This window comes from Octopus sinensis, linkage group LG3, assembly GCF_006345805.1.
Source record: "Octopus sinensis linkage group LG3, ASM634580v1, whole genome shotgun sequence".
Lineage (NCBI taxonomy): Eukaryota > Metazoa > Mollusca > Cephalopoda > Octopoda > Octopodidae > Octopus > Octopus sinensis.
Window position 1 is genome coordinate 159,066,800 of NC_042999.1, and position 18,676 is coordinate 159,085,475.

The 18,676-nt window shown below is 37.1% G+C and overlaps 1 protein-coding gene across 7 annotated transcripts in view; it reads right to left on the reverse strand.

Annotated features, from left to right (window-relative positions):
* Nucleotides 1–18,676, reverse strand: part of LOC115209866 (protein O-mannosyl-transferase TMTC4-like) — a 382,774-nt gene that overhangs the window by 25,034 nt on the left and 339,064 nt on the right. For 6 of the 7 annotated variants that reach the window (XM_029778443.2, XM_036501543.1, XM_036501547.1 and 3 more), the window contains one exon: nt 9,060–9,174. The exons of the other annotated variant lie outside the window; for it this stretch is intronic. The gene's annotated coding sequence lies outside the window, so the exon portion shown is untranslated. The remainder of the gene's footprint in view (nt 1–9,059; nt 9,175–18,676) is intronic. 7 annotated transcript variants of the gene reach the window in all.

The window sequence follows — 18,676 nt, forward strand, 5'->3', positions numbered from 1 at the left end:
CTGTTACCTCTGTTAGTAACAAAGGGCATCTACCTCAGAGTGGAAGGCAGATTGTCTGAAGCTTCTGTACGAAAGGCTATGCTACATGATAGTGAAGCGCGGGCTGTAGCAGCAGAGCACATGCGAAAGCTTGAAAAAAAATAAAGCCAGCATGCTCCACTGGATGCGCATATCACTGTGTCTGTACGATAAAATATAGATGTGTTGGGAGAAAACTTGGGTGCCAGAGGCCTCAGATGCAGTGTGCAAGAGAGAAGACGGCAGCAGTAAGGTCAAGTTTTGAGTAAAGAAATGCGGATCTCTTAATATGAGAGAACCTGTGGGATGGGAAACCCTAAAATGACGGAGGATGAAGTGAAAAATGACCTTCAGATGTTGAAACTCGTACAGATGGCAGAGGACCATAATGATTGACGAATTTCTGTGCTTGAGAAGACCTGGATTGAGAAAACCTAAGTAAAACAAGATCGGAAAGGCATGTTATTAATGTCCATGTCCCTACACAATCTGTTCCTGACAAACTTATCCCCCACAACCCATCTTGCTAACACGTCTTCTATCGCCATCCGGGTTCACCACTCACTATATTCCCTTCCTCACTGTCTCTCACTCCTTCGCATCCTTGCGAAATACCCCGCACACAATGTGTCCCAGTTGAATCGCTTCCCCACAATATATCCTCCTAACACATCCCTCATTTTGTGTCCACAAACTACCCTCTACCTCTCGTTCCACTTTCACAATTTTCCCAGCTTATCAACCCATTCGCCTTTCTAATAGATGTTGTCACTGCATTTATATACACTTTCCTATAACTTGAGTATATCTCCCCACCCATATCACATCTTCACCATCTTTCCTTTTCTTCCTCCCCCCTCTCTGTTTCGAAAAACGTGTGTAGCAAGGTATTTCCGTTAGTACGAGACATTTATTTTTGTTCCCCTATTTATATACTCAAATCACTCACCACCTGACACAGAAACTCCTCCCTCAACACTGCTCCACACTCAGTCGTGGGATTTTGTCGTGCTAGTTATTTGGTGAGGTTGTTGCCACCGTTGCAGCATAAAAAGCACCCAGTACACTCTATGAAGTCAATGCTGTTAGGAAAGACATCTAGCTGTAGAAACCAAGCAATAGAGCTTGACTTACCAACTCCTGTCAACCATATTACATCGAAGACCAAGATCTGATGATCAGTCATTAAAATGTGCTCTGTGGCAAATCCTTGTTCTACATTTCAAATCTAATGGAAAAAATCGAAAACAACATTGCTTTTTTAAGAGGTGTAAGAAGGCCTGAGAAAATTTCGTCCCATACATCCCTTGTCTCACCTCTACAAAGAACATATTTGCAAGACTATCAGTTAGACATTTTGACGATTAACGACCGTGGGAGTATGGAAGTTTTTCGCAAGCGCAACACTCCAATAATGGAAGCACTCCGTCGGTTACGACGATGAGGATTCCGGTTGATCAGAATCAACGGAACAGCCTGCTCGTGAAATTAACGTGTAAGTGGCTGAGCACTCCACAGACACGTGTACCCTTAACGTAGTTCTCGGGGATATTCAGCGTGACATAGAGAGTGACAAGGCCGGCCCTTTGAAATACAGGTACAACAGAAACAGGAAGTAAGAGTGAGAGAAAGTTGTGGTGAAAGAGTACAGCAGGGATCACCACCATCCCCTGCCGGAGCCTCGTGGAGCTTTTAGGTTTTTCGCTCAATAAACACTCACAACGCCCGGTCTGGGAATCGAAACCGTGATCCTATGACCGCGAGTCCGCTGCCCTAACCACTGGGCCATTGCGCCTCCAAGTACATCATAGTTACTTTAACGCAACTTGTAGAACAAGCGAATGAGTATTAGATACTTGGCTGTGTCACTTTCGTTGCTTACGAAAAGACCTCCGATAGGCCGTGGTGTACCGTGCTAACGTTTCTAAAGATGAACGGAGTGGAGATGTAATATATCAAACACCTATGGGGCGGGAACGTGGGTTGTGTCACAGCTATAGCCATGCTATCGCCACCTATAGCGATAGCATGGCTATAGCTACCTATGATAATTCCAGAGGGGAAGAACATGAGACAAGGAGTCACCATCTCTTCAAGGTACTTCACCGCACATTTTGAAATGGTTATCAGAACCATTGACAGGGAAAGTGACGTCAAAATTAAAGGCGAGCTATGAACACAGATTGGATTGGCAGAAAGCATCGCGGTCATCGTCGAAGCCTAAGACCAGTTGCAATTTATTTTCTGTAGTTTGTATCTGTTTATAATTCGCATTGAGGATTCTCTGGATAACTCATGATGCAGATTTTCTGTGTTGTCCCCATATCCAGATTTAGCTCTGGTTTGCTCTCAAAATACAAAGTCCTAATAATGAGAACGAACAGAAATACGCTTTTACTTGTTTCAGTCATTTGACAGTGGCCATGCTGGATCACCGCCTTTAGTCGAGCAAATCGACCCCAGGACTTATTCTTTGCAAGCCTAGTACTTATTCTATCGGTCTCTTTTGCCAAACCGCTAAGTTACGGGGACGTAAACACACCAGCATCGGTTGTCAAGCGATGTTGGGGGGACAAGCACCAGACACGTAAACTTAAACACACACATACATATATACATATATGCGACAGGCTTCTTTCCGTTTCCGTCTACAAATCCACTCACAAGGCTTTGGTTGGCCCGAGGCTATAGTAGAAGACACTTGCCCAAAGTGTCACGTAGTGGAACTGAACCCGCAACCTTGTAGCTTTAGATTTCATATTTAAATCGATATAATACTCTTAATGTTTTCCTTGTTTGATTTTGTTCTTACTCTAATATTACATGGTCATACCACGACGATTATCAGCAAGTACACTAGCCAAGTAATTGAGTTCTATTTTCCTTTCGTCTTCTATAGGACAGTCTCTATGCCTTTCGTCGTTTATTAATACTTACATTTATTTTCTCACAAAATATCATAGCTTCTTTTTCTGTGCAGGCAACACTAAATTACTTGTAAACCTATTCTATCGTATTACTTCCTCAATCTTATATCTTCAATTTTTGTTTCCATTCTCATCTAACTGTGAACATTCCTATAATGTGTGAGCTGTTCCCTCGTCTGACTCGGCCCGTTTGTTCCATATTTGAGATGAACAGTCCAGGTGATCTTTCATCCAACTTAACCTTCGTGCTTGTTCATATGGAGCAAAAAATCCTTCCCCTAGTCAGTTTAATACTCCTTTCTCTAACCTATTCTAGTTCTACTTGGCAATTTAATCTACTTTTTATTTTTTGGAAAAAAACGTCTGGCACTTCTTTCTTTCAAATTTTCATATCCTCTTTTGTACAGTTCTTTTTTATGGCTCCACATATTAAGCAAGTAGTCTTAGTTTTATTGCGAACATTCCTTGCTTTACTCAGTACAGATCTCTGTCCCTTGGATATATCCATTGTGGGTTCTTCATATTTTTTTTTACTACGAAGCATGTGTGCTATCCTAGCAGCGATATTTTTAGTGTTATATATATTTGTATATCCTGGTATTGTGGTCATGAATTTATCTGCAAAGTTTTTTTTATCATTCTCAAATCATCTATTTTCTCTTGTTTTTAGACCCTACATTTTTAGAGACACATTATCATCTGTTGGGACTGATATGTCATTTTCGAGGTATGTCTATTCTTGCGCGTCTTAATCTACCTGTCTGTGTATTTCGGAATATCTCAGAGTATGGTTGCTTAGCCATTATTGGAGACCTCTTCTGGGGTATGTCTATTCCAATTCTTTTTATGTTCGCATAATTCCCAGCACATCTAATATCCAACGTCCTCGCGTCTATAGGTGTTACTTTTCTTAGCAAAAAATTGGTGACTTTCAATCGATGTTTATTATTATTACTTTTTATTCTTTGCGATATCATTTCAGTAACAGCTTAATAAGTTTTACGAAGACATATTAACAGAACGTACTTTTGAGAATTTGTAGTTTCTGTAGATTTGCAGATTAAGATGGCTTTCCTCTTAGTTAGCCAGCCACTTATTGCCTCTGGCTCCGTCATTTTTTTGCAGTATCTGTGTTACTTCTATTGTTTTAAACATCCACAAAATTTCCTGTGCTGGTTCTTTCGCTGTCCACACCACTTCACAAAATTCTCCTTCTTCTCTTGTTTTTTGTGCTACATTGACTTCTATTTTATTTCTACTACGTTTTTAATATAATCGATTTTGTTTAGAGTCAAACACTATGTTTGTTCAAAGAATCCGAGGCGTTTTTCATTACCGGCGAATTCTTTGAGATTTTGTGTGGGTCATTTGTTTCAGTAGTTCTTTGGTTCCAAGTATTTTTTTTTTCGTTGTGTTGCCTTTCTGAAGTATTTGTTTCCTAATCCTTCGTTTTCTAAGTTGTGCTATCTTCTTATTGATTTCAGTATAAATTCAGCGATACTTTCTCTTCATTTCTTTTTCTCTTTTCCATGTTGAATGCTTTGGTTTTGATACTTCTGCTTGAATGAATCTGAAGTAGTACCCACTTTTCCCTATCCCTACAGGTTACTGCGGTATCTGTTAGTTTATTTATCTTGTAATAATGTTATTTCACTCCGTTTTAATCATGTCTCCGAAAACAAAGTTTGTATATTTTTTTTATTGCTGTTTCTATTCTGTCTTGATCTCTACCATTGGCAGATATTTTTAATGGTCCATAGGAAGTTATTTTAAACTTAAATGCAATTTTAGAGGATTAGGATCGTGATTTTCAATGTCAGAATTTTCTATTTCTAAATCATCTTTAATTACCCTTTTTTTAATATTTTTCTTTGTACAGTTCCGGTTTTGATTTTGTTGACCAGTGATGTGCAGTTCTACAATTTGGCTTTGTTTTACGTTTTGTTCTACGTTTTGCTGTTGTTATTTGTTCTGTGTTTACATGTCTTGATTGCATCAACGTGAATTAAATCATCAGTGCTTTAGTGTTCTTCGATATTTCGCGATTGTTACTTGTGTTCGGATAATGTATTCTTTTATTTAAAAGTTCCATTTCAATTGGTGATATTTTTTTACGTTTTGAGAATATATCCTAAGTTTAATATATATCGTAATATATTTAGAGCTGATCTGTTTTCATCCCAATTTCATACGAAAATACTGTTGAGATGATGATGATGATGATGATGATGATGATGATCATCATCATCATCATCATCATCATCATCATCATCATCATCGCCATTGTCGTTGACATCATAGTTTCGATTATTATTATTATTATTATTATTATTATTACTATTATTATTATTATTATTATTATTATTATTATTATTATTATTATTATCTTACTTTTAATCTGTATGTTTGTTACAGTCACTTGTCGAGACACACCCAGCGTCCTAGGGCAAGTGAAGAATAAGGGATGTTACAGTATGACAGAACATCTCTTGGGGAGGGGATAGCGAAATATCTTCAGGTAATACAACACAGACACTTAAAAGGATAGGATGTTTCTAAAGAGGTAAGCACAATTTTGGGGATTTCTCTGAGACATGGTTCTCACGGGATCTTATCTAGATGTTTCTGACATCCCTTTCTTAGCATACCTAGGGCACCAACAATAACAGGAACAATTCTCGTTTTAAGATACCATTTCTTTTGTATTTCAATTTTCAGGTCCTTATATTTACTTAGCTTGTCAAATTCCTTGACATATACATCTGCTATGATATCCTTCAATCTAGCGTCGATAAAGAAGCACATGTTAAAGAGATAAATAAATCAACTATACTGATAATTTGTCAATTGGGCTACGTTAGAAAATGTTACCATTGCCGTAATAATAAATGCTATAATAATAATAACAATGATAATAATAATGATAATAATAATAACTATTATTATTATTATTATTATTATTATTATTATTATTATTATTATTATTATTGAGTGAGTGAGAGAGAGCAGTGCATGCCATCATAGTGACACTGGGTAAAATATACGAAACCTAGTATATCCATCCTGACTACCCGTCTAATAAAGGTACACCAGGAACATGCATCACAACCATGTGTGTGCAACATGGTGATCTCATTTCAAGATAAACAGCATATGAACTTGCAGGGGAAGCCCAGTTAGAATTTTCTTCAGTTCGAGTAGCCCGAATAAGGTTTGTTTAAGGATATTGAACGAAACACCCATGTCTCCATAGGTTAATTATTCAAACCCCAAACGTATTGCATTATTATTATTATTATTAGTAGTAGTAGTAGTAGTAGTAGTAGTAGTAGTAGTAGTAGTAGCAGTAGTAGTAGTGGCGGTGGTGGTGGTGGTGGTGGTGGTGGTAGTAGTAGTAGTAGTGGTAGTAGTAGTAGTAGTAGTAGTAGTAGTAGTAGTAGTAGTAGTATGTGATGAAAAACATTTATTTAGCTGAGTATGATGGAAAGTGTTAGTTGTCCACATCTAGCTGTCTAAGGTGACGCGTGTTTATTGGTAATGCTTCAATAACCCTTCGAAGAATTCTTGCACTTCGAAGTAATAATGATTTTTGTAGGTGTTTTACCTTCAGACTTGTATCAGTCTTCCTGAGCCATGTTGGTAGTTGAGTGCTGATGCTTCCAAGTGCACCAATTTCTATTGGTATCACGTGTACTCTCCTCATTTACCACAACCTTCGTATTTCCCATTTCAAATCGTAAGAGTTGTTTATTTTTCTTCTACTTTCTCATTGATCCTGTTGTCACCGGGACATGCTTGTCGATCATCATAAATGTTCTTTCTTTTATATTCACCACAACAATGTCTGGTCAGGTGATCGTGCGGAATCATTGCATCCCACAGGATTTTACAGTTCTCATCCTCGGTGACTCGCTATGGAATTTGTTCATACTACATCTTTGCTCTTTGTAGGCCGTGATTTCCATGAAGCTCTCAATAATTCGTTCCTGCCACATTTTCATGGTGACTTTCGTATTCGCTTTGTGCCAATTTCGAGCATTTGCTAACGATGTGCCATATCGTTTCACCCCTCTCGCCACACATTCTGCATATGTCACTGTCGGTAGTGTTTTCTATTCTGCTCTTCACATAGTTGGTCCTTAACGCTTGTTCTTGAGCTGCGCATATAAGTACTTTTGTCTCAATCTTCAGAGCACTTTTCCTCATCCATAGGTACCGGTCTTTTTTACCTGTCTTGATGTTCGTATCTCTTTCAAACTGTCTGTACATGCTGTTTCGTTTTTTGCGTTCTTTTCCTTCTTTAAATTTTTCTTTCATTACACAATTCTCAGTTTTGATTACGCCAGCCTTCTTCGCATGTTTCAACTGTGGCTCCATGGCATTTTTTGCATAGCCCCCTAAGCCGTTTTCCTTTTACCTCTACTTCGATACAATCCTGTCAACTGATCAAGCCTCTCCCACCCTTCCTTATGGACAAGTACAGCCTGTCGGTATCACTCTTAGGGTGGAAGGCTCCGTGTATTGTCAACATTTTTCTTATCGTTGTATCTATTTTCACCAATTCTTTCTTTTACCATTTTATAATTCCAGCTCCATACGGAACTGATGCTATCGCCCGTGTATAAACTCCTTGGAATTTATTCCATCCAGTCAATTTTGAGTGTAACTCCTAACTTAGTCTTTGGAAATAATCCACCCTCAGTTGGTCTTTCATTTCCTTCGCCATTATCTCGTTCTATGTACATATATACATACATATATGTACATATACACATGCACATATATACATAAATATGCCTAGATATTCGTAGCCACCCGCTTGGATTTTGTTTAATCAGTTCTCTTTTTCGGTAATTGTATCCCTGCTAGGGACTGTACCTTGTCTATTTTTAAGTAGATTATTCTACCACTCTTGAGTCAGAACTGCATTCTATTATCAGCAGTAAAACAGTGGACCCTGTTCAATAAGGATCTGACTTGTGTCTCATCCTTGCAATACAGTTTCAAATCATTCATGAAGAGGATGTGGTTGATTGTTTGGCATTTTTCCTTTAATTGGTAAACCAGGTTAATTTTCCTAAGTACCGAGTTCAGAGGGATCATACAGAGAACAAAAAGCAACGGAGATAAGCTATCACCCTGGAAAATCCATCTTCTGATACGCAGGGTGCCCAAGCTTCGTCCGTAGCATGTCAGTTTAGTTTTCCACCCCATCACCATACTTCTCTGCTGGAAACACGTAAACCTGTTACATTCATCGCAATTCTAAACAGATCTAAGCACTCGATGATCCACGAATGTGGAATTCTGTCTATCAATAATTGATCTTTGGTACCTCTACATCTCCTTCTACAGCCTTTGTTTTCCGTCGGTATTATATCGTTCTCATCAAAATATTTGTCCAGTTCTTCAGCAATTCCTCCTAAAAGTGACTCCCACATTAATGGGCCGCAGGAAATTGGCCTGTAATTGTCAGCAACATTTACTTTTGACACAACTATTATTATTATTGTTACTATTATTATTATTGTTATTATTATTATTATCATTATTATTATTATTGTTATTATTATTATTATTATTATTATTATTGTTATTATTATTATTATTATTATTATTATTATTATTATTATTATTATTATTATTATTATTATTATTATTATTATTATTATTATTATTATTATTATTATTATTATCACCATCATCATCATCATCACCACCACCACCATCATCATCATCATCATCATCATCATCATCATTTTCATAAGATATTGTTCGTTTATATGATGACTATATTATTGAAAAAATATATTATTGATTCCCAAACGTAATATTCTTCATACACTCCTTTACAATAAGCTTGTAAATAATTTTATAACATTTATAGACATTTAGAAGATCCACAGAAAATATATGATAGCTGACCTAGATGTCTCTAAAATAAGTGTACACTTTTGAGAATTCCTTCTAAAACTTGTTTGTTCAATGTAAGGATTCATATTTGGTTTCAGAACATGATTAAAATATTTTGTTTTAATTAGCAATGTTTTGGTGTCTTATTCCATACAAAAATCGATAGAAACAGAAAACAAATGATGTAAAGACTGCACTCACTCAGATGGTGTAGATAAGCAACAACACTCTCCCATGCTGCTGAATCGGTGGAATTTAATTCAATTGCTTTCATCCATGCTTGCAGAGCCTTTTGTTTTTCACCATTATAATAATACTGTTTACAAATATAAAATAAAAATTAATAACTTAATAAAAGTAGCTAGGATTCAGATATTATTATATTTGGATTTAAATCAACCAAAGTACTGTCAATTAAATTTATAGAATATAATATTTTTTGTGAATTTTTAAATTGAAGTATACACATTTTATTTTCGCACGAAGGTTTCCACCTGTGTAATTTTTGTAGCATGTATTAGTTGTGAATATATTGATCCTGCATTTTAACTATGTTAATTAGTAATTTTTAGCTTTCATGATTGATGAATGTGCGAGAAAAATGGTAGGGTCTGCATCTACTGCGTTTCTCTCCTGAAATTTAATTTGAAACTGATTCACTTTATTTAAGCAAATAATGTCTCTTACAAAGGTATAAGCATTAATCATTCATATTCTGTTAGTTTAAAACATCCTAAAACAACAATTTATAAAGGTGGATGGAGGTTTAGCAACAGCAATGCAGCTAGATGAAAGTATAAGCACTCAATTTGCAGTACCGTTTTCAACATTATGACTATCGCTATAGTTATTAGCATCTAAACATCCGTTCGAAAAAGAGCTAACATATAAAGATACATGTGCGACTCCCACACATTTCTACGGGCATCAGTAACAAAGGAAGGTAAACTGTTATAATACAGGAATCGAAATGAGACAATGCAGTCTATTTACCAATTGATTATGTGCAGGACCATTCAAGTATTATAAACGGTAAAACAATGAAATCCTTTGGCAAGTCATAGTATGCTTATATTTCAAATTGTGAAATAAATATGATGAAAGAGAAAACAGAACACTGTGACATTTGTTTCACAAAGGATACTTCATCGGAGACGAAACTTACATATCATTAACTTATATCACGTTTTTCGACGCAAGGCTCTACCTGAAACGATAAGTTTTACTTCTTTTTTTAACAGTATGACATTTATTCCTTGTTTGAAATATCTGTGTCATAAAACATATTGAGGCATTTTTAAGTACTGGGGAGATAATTTCAAATGAAACGATAAGTTTTACTTCTTTTTTTAACAGTATGACATTTATTCCTTGTTTGAAATATCTGTGTCATAAAACATATTGAGGCATTTTTAAGTACTGGGGAGATAATTTCAAATGAAAGGAAGGTAACAATAGATATTGGCAAACGATTGTCATTATATAATAAACATTATCGTTATGCGTATCTTGCATGTAGTCGTACACCAAAGAGTTCATACATAGTTTGGGTTCTATTTGTGTCCTTCCACCCTTTTATATTGTCATTTATTACTTTCTTTATGTTTAATTAAATTAAAGAATGAATGATCAGCATATGGACATGATGTAATTTTATTTTAGAATTTCATATTCTATCAAAAATGTTTTGCGGTAGTTGTGCATGCAATGCTGTTTCCAAATAGATTTTCGCCCACTCTGCACGATTTTTGAATCATTGTTGTAGTCTTTTCATTCATTTGTTGCATATTTGACATTTTGGGCAATAGTATCGATAATTAGAAGTTGCCAACGGGTTATTTACTGGGTCACACTGTTTTCACCGATTCACCTCCTCAGATTCTCACTGCTGTGAATTAAATAAGGAAGATATCAACTGCAAATATACCGTATAAAGAAAATATGGAATATTCAGCAGCAGTTGCCTTGCATGTGGATATTTCAATGATTTTATACCTTGTAAGACATTGATGAACTTAAGAAAGTTACGTGTTTATTCTCACAGTATACAGCAGTTTATTTCAGATAAGCGAGATATTTAATCTTCGAAAGTTCGGTAAGTGCAATATTCTCTTTTACTCTTTTACTCTTTTACTTGTTTCAGTCATTTGACTGCGGCCATGCTGGAGCACCGCCTTTAATCGAGCAACTCGACCCCGGGACTTATTCTTTGTAAGCCCAGTACTTATTCTATCGGACTCTTTTGCCGAACCGCTAAGTGACGGGGACGTAAACACACCAGCATCGGTTGTCAAGCAATGCTAGGGGGACAAACACAGACACACATATATATATATACATATATACGACAGGCTTCTTTTCAGTTTCCGTCTACCAAATCCACTCACAATGCGTTGGTCGGCCCGGGGCTATAGCAGAAGACACTTGCCCAAGATGACACGCAGTGGGACTGAACCCGGAACCATGTGGTTGGTTAGCAAGCTACTTACCACACAGCCACTCCTGCGCCTATTGTTCAATATTTAGTGATGGTGGGGGGTTATATATGTATAGCTATTCACACATGCACATACATACATACATACATACATACATACATACATACATACATACATACATACATGCATGATTACATACATACATACATACATACATACATACATGCATGATTACATACATACATACATACATACATACATACATACATACATACATACATACATAAAACTAGAAAGGAGAAAGCTAATTCGAAGACTACAGTTTCAATCCATCACTTTCCAGAAGTTTATCTTTTAAATATATGTGAGCATGTCTAGATATGCAACTATATGCAAGAGAATACATACATGAAACAAAACATACAAATCTGCTCATATACGAACAAACATACATACATACACACATACATAATACATACATGCATACAAAGCAAAAATACCCTGTTGTTGATTTTGAAATTCCAATGAAGGAACCTTGGATCTAGGTTAGAAACCGGTTCTCTCTCTATTGGCAAGAAATCTTGAAATAAACTTAACAATAACATAAATACATACGTGTGCGTGTGGATTCTAGTATATGTATGCAAATACATTCACAAACATACATACATATAAAAAAGATAGCCTATAGTTTATAATATCTGCGTTGTAGAAAGGAAAAGGAGGTTAATTATTACCTCTCTCTTTCTTTCCCTCTATCTCTCTGTTTCTCTGTAAAAATATATACACACACGCACGCACACATATATCAAATACGGCATTAATAATGGACTTTATACATACATTTCTGCAGTATAGATTAATGTAGATGAACACACACACACATACGCGCTTATATATATATATATGTTTCAACATAACAATGTCTATAAATCCATAACCAATTTTTAAACATTGATAAAATTATATCACGTGAGTACAGAGCTTAATCTTATATCTTAAAAGGCAAGTTGTCTGTCTGTCTGTCTGTATGTGTGTGTTGTGTGAACCACTTCTACTCCTACAATTTTTAACCGAATTTCACCAAATTTGACATGTGTACTCTCTTTGACTTAGGACGCTTTTTCTTATAACTTTTTCTTCGAAATTCAGCGCCCCTAACATAAATAGACTACACTCGCCTAGGATTTGGATTGAGACAGCGAAAAGACGTGACACGCACCCAGCTGGAAAAAATCAATACTTTACTTTGTCAGCTGTGGTGAGCTCTTATCGACTGCTTGCACAGTACTGCCAGCAGTATTCATTTGCGAGTTACGATTTGCCTCTGTTTTCGCGTAGGCGCTCTTTTTCATATAATTATTCCAACTTAAACAAGCTACTTCAAAACTTTTACCCAAAATTAAAAATCCTTAATTCAGTCTATTTTATTAACATTTTTGCCAACTATATTCTATTATTCTTTTGGGTGCTACACATTCACCGCTTTTTCTTTAGGACATTTTCTATTGTGTAAACTGATAATTTTGCACCATGTCTCGACGCGAAAGATCCAATATAGGTCGGCAAACAAATGCTGCATAAAAATATAAACGTATGTGTGCAAATGAATCTGCCAAGAATGCCAACAAGAGGGACTCTCTCAATGCACTTAGGATGGCTTCAGCGCGAAGAAGGGAAGTGAAGAGCAGCGTTGTAATCGGTTAACACGTATTGCTGCGCAATGAGCCGCTCAGAGCAACGAGCAAAGTTCAGCACGCTGAACAAGAAATGCTTCCTCTACTGCTGCTGCACGAGCTTAGGAAACTGCAGCACAATTTGCTGAATTTCAACTTACAAAGAGATACTGCAGCAACTGCTGCTGAGCGTGCTACGGAGACTACAGAGATAGACAGCAACGGATGTTGCTCTATGCGACAAATAGGAAAGCATCAGGTAACCATACCCTTGTAACTTTATTTATTTCACTATCGTAAACTTCACAGTATGCTGTCCGTTAAGTGCTCCCAATTGTGAGGTAGGCAACAGATACTACACTTTTCCTCCTTATGCACAGGCCACAAGTCAAATTTTTTTGTTCAGGTAATGTTGTATGTGCAACCCAGCGAAACATCAGGTAAACATACTATTTCTCTTTATGTCATATCTTTAGGCTCAACCTTTCCATCTGCTAAACAGCACATGTCAGCAGTTATGTGGTAAGGAAAATAAACTCAATTACTGCCGGTTTTTTACAGATCGATCTACTGTCCCAATGGAAAACAACGACAATGGTGTGGGCGTATGACTCTGCATATTTACTATCGCGCTAAATAAATCAAGCAACACTGGAAACATCTGCCATTATGATTCCTTTCATTCAGTTTAGAGGTGCATCCTTGAATGGTCTAATAACCAAACAGGCATACTTAACATGTATGCATGTGTGTATGTATGTGGTGTGTGTGTGTGTGTGTGCATATGTATATATGTATGTAGGTGTGTATATTTGCATGTATGTATTCTGCATATTCATGTGTTTGCGTGTCCGTGTTCGTATGTTTTTATGTATGTGAGTGCGTGTGTGTGTGTGTGTGTGTGTGTGTGTGTGTGTGTGTGTTTGCGTGTGTCTACCTCTGTCTCCTTGTGTGTGCATGTCTGAGTGTGTGTGTGTTTGTGTGTCTGTGTTTTGCAACTATGTACCGTGTTTGTATATGTGGATGTGCATCTCCATATGTGTGGACGTGTGTCTCCATATGTGTCCTTGTGTGAAGAAAAGCGTGTGTGTATATGGTCATGTGCTTTGGTCTTCATTTGCGTATGTGTGCTTGTCTGTTCATATAACCTATGTACCTATTCGTCTATATGTTGATCTAGTTTCTTTCATATCAATATGCTTATATACATGTGCAAATACATATATATACCTACAACCACCCGCAGTAAACATTTAGCGTGTATGTATGTATGTATGTATGTATGTATGTATGTATGTTTGTTTATATGTATGTATGTATGTATGTATGTATGTATGTATGTATGTATGTATATACAATATACAAATATGTATCAACATACCCGTTACACTCTCATATACCGAGAAAATATAATATAATATAGTGCAAGTACATATATACTAAGATATAAATGTTTATAAATGAATCATACCATAGTAGGATATGAAGATAAACGTCTAATACCAAATATAAATGTAAACATAAACAGCCATACATAGATGCATACGTACGCTGGAAGTTGCTTAAGGATAACCTGAGAAATAAGAAACCGTGCGACAAAAAATTTTACATGAGACACTTAACACACAGACACACACACACAAAAACAGACAACTTTCCTTTCAATATGTAAGATTAAGCTGTATCATATATGTGCCTTTAATGTCATTGGATAAAGCGAAAAATGAAATATAAAAACATATAAGTAGTTATTGGAAAGTAACCGAAAGAATACGTTAGTTTCAGGTGCGAAAGATATGGGAAGTGTATCAATCTCAGCCAGATCTCCGCATCGCCACGCAATAGAAACACAGAAGAGAAATGAAGAATTCAGAGTCTGGAATAAGAGTTAAGAAAATTAGGATGCAGCAAAGGTGAGATCGAACGATTTAGAAAGGTGTTATGTCGCACGTTCGGATGACCTCTACTCTACTCTGCTCGACCTCTGCCCGACTGCTACTCAACTCTGACGTCTAGACTTCTCCCTCTATATCTACGTATTGGGCTAGCCTACTTTATCGTCTGGGGGCGTCCACACAACAAAAAGGAATGATAAAATTCTGTAAGATTATAGGTCTAAGCGTCACATTTAGTAACAATCTTGAAGCAGCTGACATTTTAGATGCTGCATTAGAATTGGGTAACGCCTTTTTTCTGATTCCATGGACAGCGAGGCTCACCAATGGAGAAGTTCTTAAGCAGATAAGACCGAAAATGTAGCTAGAAGCTGGGATCACCAAGCGTAGATAGGCATATTTCGGTCACATTATGCGGAGAGAATCCCTGGAGAAGGACATCATGCTCGGAATGGTCAGTGGCAAGAGAGGAAGAGGCCGACCAAGAACCCGCTGGCTTGACACCATCAGGAGTGATACCGGAATGGACATGGCCAATATGAAGGAAGCGGCCCAGGATAGAACTGACTTGAGGACACTGATCCAACGAGTGACCGAGAGTCGACTTCGACTGAGCGGATAAAAAGAAAGAGGAAACGTCTTTTTCAGCCCACGCCACAATCCAGGCGGAGACTTTCATTGTGTTAATTTCCAATCAAATCACCATTGTTGAATTCTCAACTCGATCCTCGATAGCCTGTCACATAGAATCTTTTTTCTGTTAACTAGTATAGAAATTTTCGATCAGCATAGAGACTACGTCAACGATACACTCAGTATATATCCATTTGGAATAGCCATGGTCCTTTTGTGCGAGATATTAATTAGTATCCTACTACTGCGGACTGCATTTCTGGTCACGGAACTCGGCCTCCGAGGTCTTTATGTAGTACATCTTTAATTCATTCCCCCTTGACCTTTTCAGCCTAAAATCAACATATTCCTATTCTAATTTTAATAACCCCACTCGCTATATGCTTAATATTAAGAATCAAGAAAAAAACCCTCACAACTGTGCCTAATAATAAACACAATGGATGGATGGAAGCACTCCGTCGGTTACGACGACGAGGGTTCCGGTTGATCCGAATCAACGGAACAGCCTGCTCGTGAAATTAACGTGTAAGTGGCTGAGCACTTCACAGACACGTGTACCCTTACCGTAGTTCTCGGGGATATTCAGCGTGACACAGAGAGTGACAAGGCCGGCCCTTTGAAATACAGGTACAACAGAAACAGGAAGTAAAAGTGAGAGAAAGTTGTGGTGAAAGAGTACAGCAGAGATCACCACCATCCCCTGCCGGAACCTCGTGGAGCTTTAGGTGTTTTCGCTCAATAAACACTCACAACGCCCGGTCTGGGAATCGAAACCGCGATCCTATGACCGCGAGTCCGCTGCCCTAACCACTGGGCCATTGCGCCTCCACTAATAAACACAATAATGTATATGCTAATGAGGACGCACCCCGACGCTTAATCACTTTGGATGTACTCAGCCTCACCTGAAACCCTAAATCCAAGATATCATCTAGGGCAAGCATGGAGGTAATCTAGACGGAGGGAGGTAATCTGGTTCCATCCATCCTTCGCGCTCATATTTTAAAAAATACCGGGATTGGTTTTTGCAGATTAGAGAGGCACTTTCTCACATCTAGCCTAGCAAGTATAGAATATTCCTAACTCCACTTTGTTGTCATACTCCATTGCCTTTAATATAGTTTATGTTATAATTAAGATGAATAATAAAGAACATATCCCCCTATCTACTACTAAGGTTAAGAGGACCCGCACATAATATTCTTGGACACACAACCCCGGACACCCTTGTTGAGTCAGAGAGGAACTGACACCCTGTATGTTAGTACCTAGTCCAAGTTCGCATTTCATTCAACAAAACGTGCGTGATTGCGATACAGGCCCTATGCACAGTAACCTCCTGAATGAGAACAATATGGCTAGTATTAACCACAACTTTGGTGGTCCCCCTTCACAAAACAACTCTTTCTAGGGTTTGTTTAGTCAAGGTGGATAACGGCCCCACGAGCAACAACCTGAACTATATCCCATGTGAAACAGGTTGTGTTTTTGTAAATTTTTATATAATGATAGATGCATTTAGCTGTGTACTGCTCTCCGGGTTGATCTATTCTAATTTCAAAGTATTGCTCTAAAGGAGTTGATTAAACAAGTCATTTATATATTGGGACTACATAATCACTTTGCGGATATTTTTGAGTAATGCTTAAATCACCATACCATAAACAGTTTGACTACAAGACTAGAAATACCGATGCTAATGCATTTCCACTTATCTGGAATATAATATTGCTTTTAGATATGTGGCCTTCCAGTGTTATTTTAAGCCAAATCCAACAGCATTGTGGGATCCTATTTCTCCATCATAGGCTTATAATAAATTTGTTCCACTTTCTACACTGTATTGGGAGTCTTTTTCTTGCTGAGGCAATAATGGGCACTCTGTCTTTTCCGGGTGTATTGGAATAAGATATTTTAAATCCTATTTGTGTAAGTGATCGTTGTCACATTATATTTTAGAAATCTGAGCACGTTGGCATTAGCCCAGTGAAACAACACATCACTCTTGCAAACCGTGTCTAAAAGAATTTGGTGACGAGGAATCCCATAGAAATATCACATTCATAATGTCTAGTATGCATTCTGCGTGATTGTCAGACTGATTTAACCAATTGCTGCTGCAAAAGAGGTTCTCTACTATCGCAGACAACTTGAGACATCTCGAACAGAGAAAATATGACCCCTCAAGGGAAATAGGATAGGCTTTATTAACTGACGCTAGTCCTATACAATGGCCAGATTGAGGAATCAGTGATGATACCATAGGTGGGTGCATGACATTTCAGTGGGAGTGTGTCATTGTCCACCGACATTCTGCTGGACTTGTGTCCATGTGGCAGCACACTATTTACCTGTTTTTGTTGCAAAGTCTGCAAAGTAACCCTGAAAGTCGCTAAAGTAAAGATGTAGAATAGAAGAAAATGGACATGGGTACAAAGGAAAGAAACAAACATCAGTAGTCTACAAATGTACCAAAGATTAACATGGTAATTGAATATTTAAGGTTATCAGACGCAATAGAAATAATGGATGAAATATTTCGAAAACTTCTGTTGCAACTATTAAGATAAATTCTCTGTATGTGGGTGCTAAGACAATTGATCTGCATATATAGTTAAATGCAACAAAATTCTTTTTCAGTAAACATTTAGCGTGTAACAAAATTAGCTCCATGAAGAAACAGAGCATTTTTAAAATGTTCCTGGACTTCAATCTTGGATTTCAAAGTAATTGCATAGAAAAGATTAACATGTAATGAAATAAGTGGACATCAAATAGAATTGCTTCTGGCCTGTCTTTGAAGCCATAAATAGCATAAGAGAGAAACTAGAGAATTATATATTTCAAGCACATTATTTAGGTATGCAGTTTTCTGATCCATTAAATTCTTTAATGCAGAGGAGATTATTAAGGTATTACTGTGAGATACTTTTATAAAGTCAAGGGTTAGAGATGACAAGGCGCTAGATTTTTCAAAACATGCTTATGGCTTCTTCCTATTTTGAACCTCAAATTTCAACTGTAGATAAATCAACTGTTCCGTGGGAAAACGCTGTAAGAAAGTGTGCCAAATATAGATGTCCAATATTAACATATAGTTTATAATTACTTTAAAAATAATAAATAATAATAACAATAACGTGTTTTGAATGGCACAACAATGCACTATAGTA